This window comes from Melanostigma gelatinosum (genome assembly GCF_949748355.1).
Source record: "Melanostigma gelatinosum genome assembly, chromosome: 3".
NCBI lineage: Eukaryota > Metazoa > Chordata > Actinopteri > Perciformes > Zoarcidae > Melanostigma > Melanostigma gelatinosum.
In genome coordinates this window covers 1519690-1532118 of record NC_136636.1, presented here as the reverse complement: position 1 = coordinate 1532118, position 12429 = coordinate 1519690, and positions in this window count along the sequence as shown.

Genomic DNA, 12429 nt, shown 5'->3' with positions numbered 1-12429 from the left:
CGCTGGAGGAGCGACTCAGAGGAGGTGAGATCTTGTACCAGGTGTCTGACGGCCGCGTTTAGTCCGGTTGAACCGAACCCTTTGGAGCGGTGAGCTCGTTGGTGAGGTTCGTCTGGGTCGGTGTGAACGGTGGAGTCGAACTCTGGTGCAAACCAAACCACCGCTCTGTGGTCCACCAGCCAATGGGTGGCCTTGATGATCTGTCAAGTGAACTCTGGAGCGTTTCATTTCTCAAACCAATCACAGGAAGTGAACTATTTACGTTTCATTTCATTGGTATGAAAGCCTGGCTTTTCCTGTTTTGATGACTGGTGAACTCGTAGCAGATTTGCACATTTGCTGCCATTGAATTTGATCAATCTACTCTTTGTCAGACCAGGAGGAAACCTCTGCTCTCCTGAGTGAAGCCGATGCGGACGTGTCTTAAAGCTGCATTCTCTCTAGTGTCCACCAGGGGGCGACTCCTCTGGTTGTATAGAAGTCTATAGAAAATGACTCTACTTCTCTCTTGATTTATTCCCTCAGTAAACATTGTAAACATGAGTTTATGTCTCAATCTCTAGTTTCAAGTCTTCTTCAATACAGCATGATGTTCATTTAGTACATTATGCTCCATTTAGAGTCACACAGACCATAAAGCAGGGGATGCTTTAGGGCGGGGCTACACGCTGATTGACAGGTCTCTACCAGAGACGTAGACGGCGTCTCTACGTCACTCCTCAGTCCAGATATGCTCACTTCCTGTTTAAACTTTGTGTTTCGGTTTTCATACTGGTTTTGGTTCAAAATGCAAATTATTGATGTCTTTAAAAAGAGAAACTCTGCACACATGTTTTAAGACGGACTTAACTGGACCGGGTTTATTTCTCTAGATCAGGTGGGGTTATTTTAATCTCATCCAGAGAACGTATTTCCTTCACTTTTCACCCCCACCCGCTCATTACAGCATCAATGACCTACTTTCTTTCCAAACCCACTGCTTCTCCTGTAATTTCAACAATTAAATATCATTTCAGATCCCCAAATCCTGTCGGTACGTTCTATTTTTTAAGGTGAGCTCAGAGAAACGTTCCTCCTTCAGCTGATGGATGTAAACACTAGACCCTGAACAAACGATTTGCAAAGTGAAGCTCAAAGTGAGGGAACAAGAGAACGATGTTTCTGAATGGAGGAGACTTAAGTTAACAAATCACTCTTTTTGTTTTACAACTAAAGAAAGACGAGGGTCTGAATAAGAACTCCCTCCTTCACATTGAGAACAGATATTTTCATTTCTCAGCACAAAGTGAGTTGAGAGGAATGAAGTCAACAGAAAGACGGGATGCAGAGCAGAAGCACATTCGCTCTTTGAGACACATGGCGAGTTAGGAAATCACTTTCTGAGACGCACTCACAGAACTCGCCCATCGACTCAGAAGGCAAAGACATTGATTTAGAATTGATTGCGGCGGTGAAAGGAAGCCAGAGATGAACTCTGTGTCTGCAGTGAATGTCTTCAATGAAAGCTCCTCTGCGCTGCTGCTGCTTCTACAGATGTTAGAACACATTGATACACTTGAGCATCGCAATACTGTGTTCCTCCGATACTGCATTGATTCTCAAAAACTATGAATTTTGAGCATTTCATTTCGATTTTTAACGAAGAATCCTGCAGCCACTTTTATATTGTTTTGTCAATGATGAATGCAAATATTAATTCCTTTGCTCAGATTGCACAAATCGCAATATATCGCCTTGCTTACGGTTTCGTAATATATAGAATTGTGATGTGTATCGTCTCGTCAGATTCTTTCCATCACAGCCCTCTCTCCCCCTCACGAACACAGCCAATGCATATGGATGAAACACAAATGGTAATTTCAGCTCCACAATCACTGTTTTGTCACAAAATATTATGCAAATCACGGTAATATCCGATGTTCAGGACCGTCGTCCCGACGACTATCAGTTGTTTCAGCAAATTGAAACAGAACCAAACAGATCGACAGATTTCAAATTCACCTGATCAGAAAAGACTTTAATGCGTCGTTCTATGACTCAGTCAGATGTGTGTGTGTGTGTGTGTGTGTGTGTGTGTGGGGGGGGGAGAATAAATGGAGTGTGTTATCTCGATGTGAAGCACTCTCAGCACCGTTTCACATCACACCGCCAGTAAACCGTCTCTGCACATCAGCAACTTCTCCCGTTTCTGTGTGAGGCAGAGTTCTGCAGCCCGACTCTCGAGGCGCTTTGTGAAACGGAGTCTTGTTCTGGAGCTTCGACTGCAACAATGAGGCATTTCTTCCCCGCGGAGGACGAGGGCGTAGCGTATCCAATCTAAAACCCGGCCCCCGCGTGTCCCTGTGAGACAAACGGGGCCCTGTGTCCTCGACACAGCAATAATATAATAGCACTAAAGTCATCTTTGTTCGTGTGTTCTAGTATGTGGAGACATTTCCATTTCAAGGATTGTGTGCTTGTCACACAGCGGGGGAGGGAGGAGGGGGGGGGGGGGATAAAGAGGGATTTTCATCAAGAACGTTTTGTGTTGTCCTTCCTCTTTAGTGCAATACGATTGTCCCACCTGTGTGTGTGTGTGTGTGTGTGTGTGAGTGTGTGTGTGTGTGTGTGTGTGTGTGTGTGTGTGTGTGTGTGTGTGTGTGTGTGTGTGTGTGTGTGTGTGTGTGTGTGTGTGTGTGTGTGTGTGTGTGTGTGTGTGTGTGTGTGTGTGTGTGTGTGTGTGTGCAATCCCTTTTTGTTTAAACTGCATGAAGCACATATTCACATTTGGACAGCAGGTAGATCATCTTTAGTTTACTGCGCTGTCGACACACCGCATGTTGAAACAAGGAAAGCAACTGAGCTGCAAGATTCACGATCTGAAGATTGTTACCGTCGGAGTTATTAAAGTAAACACTTCTGCTCTCTGGACCCGTGTGTGCACGTGACAGACATCAGCCCTCACAGTTTGCAGAGGTGGATCGTTGTACATTTCAGTGGAAAGGAATCACACACTCGTCCCACTGACGTTATCTCTGCCAGCGCAACATCAAACAGGACTCAAACACATTCTGTGGGTTCTTCTCGGCCGATGCTCTGCTGCCATCCGCATCATGGAGTTGAACAGCAGCGCGGCGGTCTCGTGTCTAATGTAGGACCAGCAGCAGATCTGGGTCAACCAGCGCCGGCGATGAGACGGGAGGGGACGCTGTGGGCTTTGTTTCTGTCACTGAGCCCACAGAAGGTGTTTGTTGGAGGAACGGCCTCCACGACACGTTCGTCTTCAGACTGTTCACATCAGCCTCACAGAGAGGAAAGTAATACTATCTGCACCATCTCAATGAAGACTGTGTTTGTCAGTTTACGCACCTTACATAAATCCGGTCTTTTCAAAATGAACTTCCATCTTCACAGGAAACTCAGTTCAGGCAACAAAACCACAAAAGGTCGTTGAACCCCAAATCAGTTTCGGGATGTTTTTCGCTCCCGTCTCATGTTCCTCTCTGAGGTCTTCATCTTCTCTGTAATATAAAGTTCTGCTCCTCTGTGAACAGAACCATCATGACTAGAAGTACAGAGAACTGGAACATGTCTTTAGTGCAGAACAACAGTTATGATGACATCGATCATGAATAAGAAAAAAAACGCAAATTGAATTTCCGTGATACAATGGAATCTATATGTCCAACATGTTTCCAAGTGTCCACAAGTGTTGGAGGCTTTACGTGCTATAAATAATGATCTATTTGCAGCCTCTCTCCTCTCCTCTCCTCTCCTCTCCTCTCCTCTCCTCTCCTCTCCTCTCCTCTCCTCTCCTCTCTTCTCTTCTCTTCTCGAACCAGGACCGTCCGATGCTCAGTGATGTTGTGAACAGTTTGTGTTCCCTTCTCGTAAAGAAGCCTCGGGGTGCAGCAGATGCTGTGGGGGTCATGATGCCGCTCCATCACGCTGAGCGAGTCCTGCTTCCTCTCTCCCGTTTCATCAAAATCAGTCATTAAAAGCTGAAGACTCGATGAGGGAAGATCAGAGTGAAGCAGAGCCGTTTCCATGGTTCCAATATTCCACGATTAGAACCGGACTGTGGGGATAAGTTTCATCGGATGAATCGTCGAGGCGCTCAGCGGGCGACTTGAAGTCGCGATCACGGGCGTCTCGTTGGCACCTGAAGTGCCGTTACCGTGGAAACAGCAAACAAATCTTGGCCTCGGAAGCGAAGAGATGATCCGAAGACGGGAAACATCCCAGAGGGACCACGTACCAACGGTGAACACTTTAACATCCGAGTCTGATGAAATACAATCACTCGTGTGTGTGTGTGTGTGTCTGTGTGTGTGTGTGTGTCCGTGTGTGTATGAGACATGTCCACTTACAATGACTCAACAGGAAGTGGCAACACTATCAGTCCGGCGTCCAATCAGACTTCTGATCAGCGTCTAATGACATCATTCTGGGGACATAAAAACCATGTTGTCATGGTTAACATTCTGCTGAAAAGATGCAGTGAGTGCTGCTGTGACTGATCAGTGTATCATTCACGACTGCTGCCCTCTCGCTCACTTTACTTCCTGTCTTCCATTGAGAGCATTTTTATAGTTTAAAGTTAAGACGAACAGGAAAAGAAACAGTTCTACAAGCAGAACTAATGGTGTTTTAGTTACTATTAGTATTAGTTACTATTGGTATTAGTTACTGTTAGTATTAGTTACTATTAGTATTAGTTACTATTAGTATTAGTTACTGTTAGTATTAGTTACTATTAGTATTAGTTACTGTTAGTATTAGTTACTGTTAGTATTAGTTACTATTAGTATTAGTTACTATTAGTATTAGTTACTATTAGTATTAGTTACTATTGGTATTAGTTACTGTTAGTATTCATAACTATTAATATTAGTTACTGTTAGTATTAGTTACTATTAGTATTAGTTACTATTAGTATTAGTTACTGTTAGTATTAGTTACTATTGGTATTAGTTACTGTTAGTATTAGTTACTATTAGTATTAGTTACTATTGGTATTAGTTACTGTTAGTATTAGTTACTATTAGTATTAGTTACTATTAGTATTAGTTACTATTGGTATTAGTTACTGTTAGTATTCATAACTATTAATATTAGTTACTGTTAGTATTAGTTACTATTAGTATTAGTTACTATTAGTATTAGTTACTGTTAGTATTAGTTACTATTGGTATTAGTTACTGTTAGTATTAGTTACTATTAGTATTAGTTACTATTGGTATTAGTTACTGTTAGTATTAGTTACTGTTAGTATTAGTTACTATTAGTATTAGTTACTATTAGTATTAGTTACTGTTAGTATTCATAACTATTAATATTAGTTACTGTTAGTATTAGTTACTATTAGTATTAGTTACTATTAGTATTAGTTACTATTAGTATTAGTTACTGTTAGTATTAGTTACTCTTGGTATGAGTTACTATTAGTATTAGTTACTGTTAGTATTCGTTACTATTGGTATTAGTTACTATTGGTATTAGTTACTATTGGTATTAGTTACTGTTAGTATTAGTTACTATTGGTATTAGTCACTGTTAGTATTAGTTACTATTGGTATTAGTTACTGTTAGTATTAGTTACTATTGGTATTAGTTACTGTTAGTATTCGTTACTATTGGTATTAGTTACTGTTAGTATTCGTTACTATTGGTATTAGTTACTATTGGTATTAGTTACTATTGGTATTAGTTACTATTAGTATTAGTTACTGTTAGTATTAGTTACTGTTGGTATTAGTTACTGTTAGTATTAGTTACTATTGGTATTAGTTACTGTTAGTATTCGTTACTATTGGTATTAGTTACTATTAGTATTAGTTACTGTTAGTATTAGTTACTATTGGTATTAGTGGTTGACTGTTTGTTTGTTCATGCATTCCTTTGTTGGTTAAGGTGGATTCTAGGTGCTCATGTTTCAAGATGTAATGTCATCACAACGGTCTCTGTGAGGAATCGTCTTCAGTTCACATTTACATTCTTACCTCAGCGAGTTCAAAACACACAACATCAGCTGCTGAATCCAATCTGCAGCTGCTCTCTGAGTGACGAGCCGAGAGGCTCCGATTCACCCGCCGTCTGAGAACCGCTGAGTTCAATCAGAGGAGGTGTGTGTGTGTGTGTGTGTGTGGACGTGACTATGCATTAATGTGTGTGTGTGTGTCTGTGTGTGTGTGTGTGGACGTGACTATGCATTAATGTGTGTGTGTGTGTCTGTGTGTGTGTGTGTGGACGTGACTATGCATTAATGTGTGTGTGTGTGTCTGTGTCTGTGTCTGTGTGGACGTGACTATGCATTCATGTGTGTGTGTGTGTGTGTGTGTGTGTGTGTGTGTGTGTGGACGTGACTATGCATTAATGTGTGTGTGTGTGTGTGTGTGTCTGTGTCTGTGTCTGTGTGTGTGTGTGTGTGTGTGTGTGTGTGACTACGAATCACGGGCGCATATTTCTTCGTCGGGTCGGATGAGACCGGCTTGAATTAAACACCAAAGAAAACTACTTGAGATTCAAAGATGAGCCTTCACTTCCTGTCTCATGCTTTGAATACCTTTCCTTAGATCTCTCTCTCTCTCACGCACACTCACACACACACACACACACACACACACACACACAGACACACAAGTAATGTCATTATGAGAAGTTACAAAATGGCCGTGAACTCGTGGATTCTGAATATAACCGTCGATCACATGGTGCGAGAGGAAAACACACTTAGTACTGACTTCCAGAAGGATTTCATGTGCTGAGAGACGGCACCACACACACACACACACACACACACAGACACACACACACACACATACACACCCACACACACACACACACACACACACACGCGCGGTCACTGCAGTACAATACATGCTCACATGTCGGAAAGTGTGTGTGGAGGATGGGGAATGTGACACACATCAGTGATGCGTCAGTGGAATTCATGCATCTACACACACACACACACACACACACACACACACAGAGCTCCACTGTGTCCCGATGCCTTCGCTGTCACAAGGCCGATCTTTGTCCGTCTCTCTCTCTCCCTCTGTCTCCCTCTGTCTCTCTCTGTCTCTCAGTGATGTGTCTCCCTCTGTCTCTCTCTGTCTCTCTATGTCTCCCTCTGTCTCTCTCTGTCTCTCAGTGATGTGTCTCCCTCTGTCTCTCAGTGATGTGTCTCCCTCTGTCTCTCTCTGTCTCCCTCTGTCTTCCTCTGTCTCTCAGTGATGTGTCTCCCTCTGTCTCTCTCTGTCTCTCTATGTCTCCCTCTGTCTCTCTCTGTCTCTCAGTGATGTGTCTCCCTCTGTCTCTCTCTGTCTCTCAGTGATGTGTCTCCCTCTGTCTCTCTCTGTCTCTCTCTGTCTCCCTCTGTCTCTCTCTGTCTCTCAGTGATGTGTCTCCCTCTGTCTCTCTCTGTCTCTCTCTGTCTCCCTCTGTCTCTCTCTGTCTCTCAGTGATGTGTCTCCCTCTGTCTCTCTCCCTCTGTCTCCATCTGTCTCTCTCTGTCTCCCTCTGTCTCTCTCTCTCTCTGTCTTCCTCTGTCTCTCTCTGTCTCTCTATGTCTCTCTCTGTCTCTCAGTGATGTGTCTCTCTCTGTCTCCCTCTGTCTCTCAGTGACGTGTCTCTCTCTGTCTCCCTCTGTCTCTCAGTGATGTGTCTCTCTCTGTCTCCCTCTGTCTCTCAGTGACGTGTCTCTCTCTGTCTCTCTCTGTCTCCCTCTGTCTCTCTGCAACCTTAGAAATACTTGATTTCTTCGTTCATGGACGAGCTGACAGAAAAACCTTCTTCATTTCCAGAGGAACATTAACTTTTACTTGTTTTATGTCCCTCATGATGTCCTCGTCTCGTCTCCTCGTGTGTGTTTTATGGTTTACTGTTTCTTTAAGTGTCTGAGGCCGTTTCTCATGCTTCGGTTTTAACTCGTCTGTTGCATCTGAGGCTAAAATCTCAAAGCTTCTCTTCTAGACATTAAGCTTCAACATGACTCATTCCACAGCAAATTTAGGAGGAACAGCTGATCATTACCTTATTAATAACGTGTTTATGCTGAATGTGTCAGTTTGAATGTTCACTCACAGCATGAATGACTTAAATGTAGCGTTTCTTTTATTTCTGATCATAAATCAGGCAGCGATTTATATTTGGCAGCAGAATGAACTGGAAACAATGTCATCCTTTGAATATGATGCATATTGTAATATTACAACACTGGAACTAGAAATTACAACAAGACTCAAAACATTGTTTGTCCTTTTACTCGTGATATTCGTTGCGCATTCTTTTACTTTTTGTGTTTCATTTCACGCCGCAGAAGACGCTCAGACTTCCACCTGGAGGCGCTGTTCAACTCCGTGTGAAACATTGACTTCCTCTTGTTACTTCCTCTCTTCCTCTTGTTACTTCCTCTCTTCCTCTTGTTACTTCCTCTCTTCCTCTTGTTACTTCCTCTCTTCCTCTTGTTACTTCCTCTCTTCCTCTTGTTACTTCCTCTCTTCCTCTTGTTACTTCCTCTCTTCCTCTTGTTACTTCCTCTCTTCCTCTTGTTACTTCCTCTCTTCCTCTTGCGTGACGCTCGGTTCCTTTGACTTTAGAGACGACGAGTACGAGCGGATCGTCTCACGAGCAGCCGATGAAACGATGGACGCTGTTCGACTGTTAACCGCCACTCAACCAAAGTCGATCATCATGGAACTTCTTCAGCTGATTGTTTACATTAGGACTATATTCTTTTGAATTACAACTTTTCTAAAATGTTTTGTTAAAATGTGTTAAAATGAGTCATTATCTGACCCAAACTTTAATGAATGAGGAGAAACGTACAGACGCAAACAGACAAAGTAGTAAAATCCACTCGTCTAAAAGAAGACGAGTTATGGAAGAGAAATATCCCAAAATCTCTCGATTGACAACAATATTTTCCTGTATGTCCCCTTAAGAGAGAAAAGCTCAATAACTGACGGTGAATCTCCGAAACGTTCTAATCTTAATCTGAAGCGTCTCTCCCTCTAACAACACGTGCATTCTTCATTCGATGGATTCATGTATTTATTCCTTTTTGCTTTGAGGCCTCTAAGAATTATTGCTGAGTCACTATTTGACAGTCGAGCTTGCTGATTGTTCACTTCAGCCTCCAGCGAGCTGTCCTGTCACCAACACATGTCAACTACACAACAACACTTATTAAAATGAAGAAGAAAAGGGGTTTCTGTGAGAAAATAACAAATCCATCTGTCTGAAACGATGCTTCAGATTAAAGCAGAAACTAATTTTGGGTCGCCGTCAGTTCTTCAGCTTCACAGGCAACAAGAACATCTCTGCTTCAATAACATTTCTTTCAGACTAGTGGACAGAAACTCCAGTGGAGACTCAGTGGAGAGAAGGAGGGCGTCGGTAAGATGAAGGAACATGAAAGATTCAGTCACAGAGAGCCAAAGTACGAGAGAGAGAGAGAGAGAGAGAGAGAGAGAGAGAGAGAGAGAGAGAGAGACTTCATCTCTCTTTCCGTTTAATCTGCTAATGCACCGCCTGGATCCTGCAAAAGGTGATGGAGGGGGGAGGAAAGGGGGGAGGAGGAGAGAAGAAAGAGAGAAACGGTTGGCTCATGAGAGCGAGACATCAGCCCCTCCATAAAGGAGGAGAGGAGTGAAGGATGACCCGGTGAGAGATGAGTGAACTCATGAGACACACGAGGGTTAATGGACGGAGGGTCAGTCCTCCGTGCAGACGGTTCTTCAGATGGATCTGATGGTGCTGATGGTGCTGATGGATGTGATGGTGCTGATGGATGTGATGGTGCTGATGGTGCTGATGGATGTGATGGTGCTGATGGATGTGATGGTGCTGATGGTGCTGATGGTGCTGATGGATGTGATGGTGCTGATGGTGCTGATGGTGCTGATGGATGTGATGGTGCTTATGGTGCTGATGGTGCTGATGGTGCTGATGGCGCTGGACGTGCTGCATTCTGACATCAATAAATCATGAGCACATACATTTGGAGACATTAGCGTAATTGCTATGAGTAAACGAGACAACATGCTTTTCCTTTTTTATGCTGTGCAGCAGATCTGGTGGTAAGTCTGAAATGTGTCGATGATGTCAGCATCTTTAAAAAGGAATAAAAATCTGTTTTTATAGATGGAATCCATACGGATACAAGCAGAGACGTTTTCCTCCTTTGGGTATTGTAGAAATACTGAAATATTCTGCAATGTTTTTAACAGCAGTAGCAGTAAGATATAAATATATATTTGAATATTTTCCCTTGTATGTATTTTTAAAGCTAAATTAAAAGAAATGTTTGACCTCATTTGGGCAGCGGAGCGACATCTTATAACAATATAAAGTTATTAAAGATACTGTGGGTCCTATTATAACGTGGGAAGTGTGAGAAGCAGCTCGTTTCTGTTCTCTATTTATTGTGTTGTTTCTGTCGTGGTTGGCCAAACTCTAAACACTACAATACCCATGAGCCTCAGCCACTCATACCATGGAGAAGAAGCCAGTCAGAGGGGTTAATCAGCGCTGGAGGGGGGACGGAGAGAGGGGGGGGACACGGACAGAGGGATGGGGAGACGGATGGGGGAGAGGGACCCCAAATACATCCGTTAATCACTTGATCTGAACTGATCCATTCAGTTGTTTCTACAAAATAAATGGCATTTTTTTGTTTTTGTGGAACCAGAAAGCTGCTCCTCCTCCTACTCCTCCTCCTCCTCCTCCTCCTCCACAAGATGGACGTGTAGCCACATGTAGGATCATCATCATTAAATTACAATCTTCTTTCAGCTCTGGTTTTGGTCTCCACCACGTGCGTGCGGCCAGTAGTTTGATATTTAAATGTGAGGACGGGAGAGTTGGAGGGAAGGTGTAGGTATTAACGGGGGCGGGGCAGGTTGAGTAATGTAGCTGAGTGTGCAGTTAGACGGAGGGATGGACGGACAGCTGATGGATGGATGTCATAAAAAGCTGACCGACAGACCCACCGCCGCATGCACTTCCAAGAACAGATCGATGCTAACCTGCTTCTAGCGCTGGACAGTGGAAACACTGTGTGTGTGTGTGTGTGTGTGTGTGTGTGTGTGTGTGTGTGTGTGTGTGTGTGTGTGTGTGTGTGTGTGTGTGTGTGTGTGTGTGTGTGTGAGATGATAAGTGGGCGGATACGGCGGCCTGCAGCTTCTGTTTTTAAGATAAAATCACACTCATCCCCCTCTCCGTCTTCTGTTCCTCTCTTTAGTCCACTTCCTGTATCCCTCCTCTTCCTCTTCTTTCGGTCTCTCCATCATTCTGCCTCCCGTCTCTCCGTCACACATGCTCTCCACGTCTCGCTGCTTCTGTTTTGCTTGATAAATTCTTGTAGTTCGATTATTAGATGTGAGAGAATGTTTCGTGTTGGGAAATTGCTTATGCTGACCTAGTTTTAACACATCCTTGTGAACTTCAGATGTGAGAATGAACACACACACACACACACACACACACACACACACACACTTCTCTGCAACACGTACAATCACACATTTGCATGAAGCACATGTACAGTTGGTTGATATATGGAGGAGCCAACATGGCGTCACAATGTGAACCATATTCTTTTTAATTGAATATTTATAGAACAGTTTTTCTGAATCTGGGGAAAAGCGTTCCGTAAACGAGCCTCGTTACTGCAGCAGCTTCTCCTCCATCACGAGCCACAGACGGTATTTAAGAAGTGGACGTAGTCGTCATGACGTCACTCATTGGTTTGTTGATGTTGTGAAGCCTCGAGTTTGGCGATTTCGCTGTCGCCATGTTGTTTTCTTTCACAACCAATGAACAGGAAGTGACCATAGAAAAACAAAGCTAATGCATCGAAGCTAACGGCCCCGATGAAGCGATTTAAACATAAAGTTACTTCATCGAGCTAGATCTAACTTCATCAAACATCATGGTTGTGCTTCAAATCATTCAAGAAAAGCGTAAATAACGTAAGTACGGAAGACTGGTCACAAACATCACTGACACAACAGCTCCGGCCTCCTGGTGAAAGTCCTGTGCTCGTTTCACCCTCCAGCTCTCCTTCCAGCCATCCTGTTTTTAGGGGGGGGGGGGGGGGCTTTCAGCCTTTTCACGACGTCATCACACGGCTGGAGCATTGTTTGTCTCTGAGCGTGGAATAGTGGCGAGGATGGGTTCACGCTGGCGTCTCCTGCAGGCGAGTCTGTATGTGACGCCCTGATTACGGCCTGAAAGGTGTCGTGTATGCAGCATCATCATCAGCTGTCCGATCAAACGTCTGCACAGAAGGTTCACTGATGTACGTCAAGTGCTCATTCGTGATTCTGGTTTTCTCTGTTAAACACTTCCATCAACGGGAGATAGTCAACATATCCAGATGTTCTGTGCATGCTTCACCCCAAAACATCTAAAGATAGTGACTTTCCCCCATCGAGTCCATGA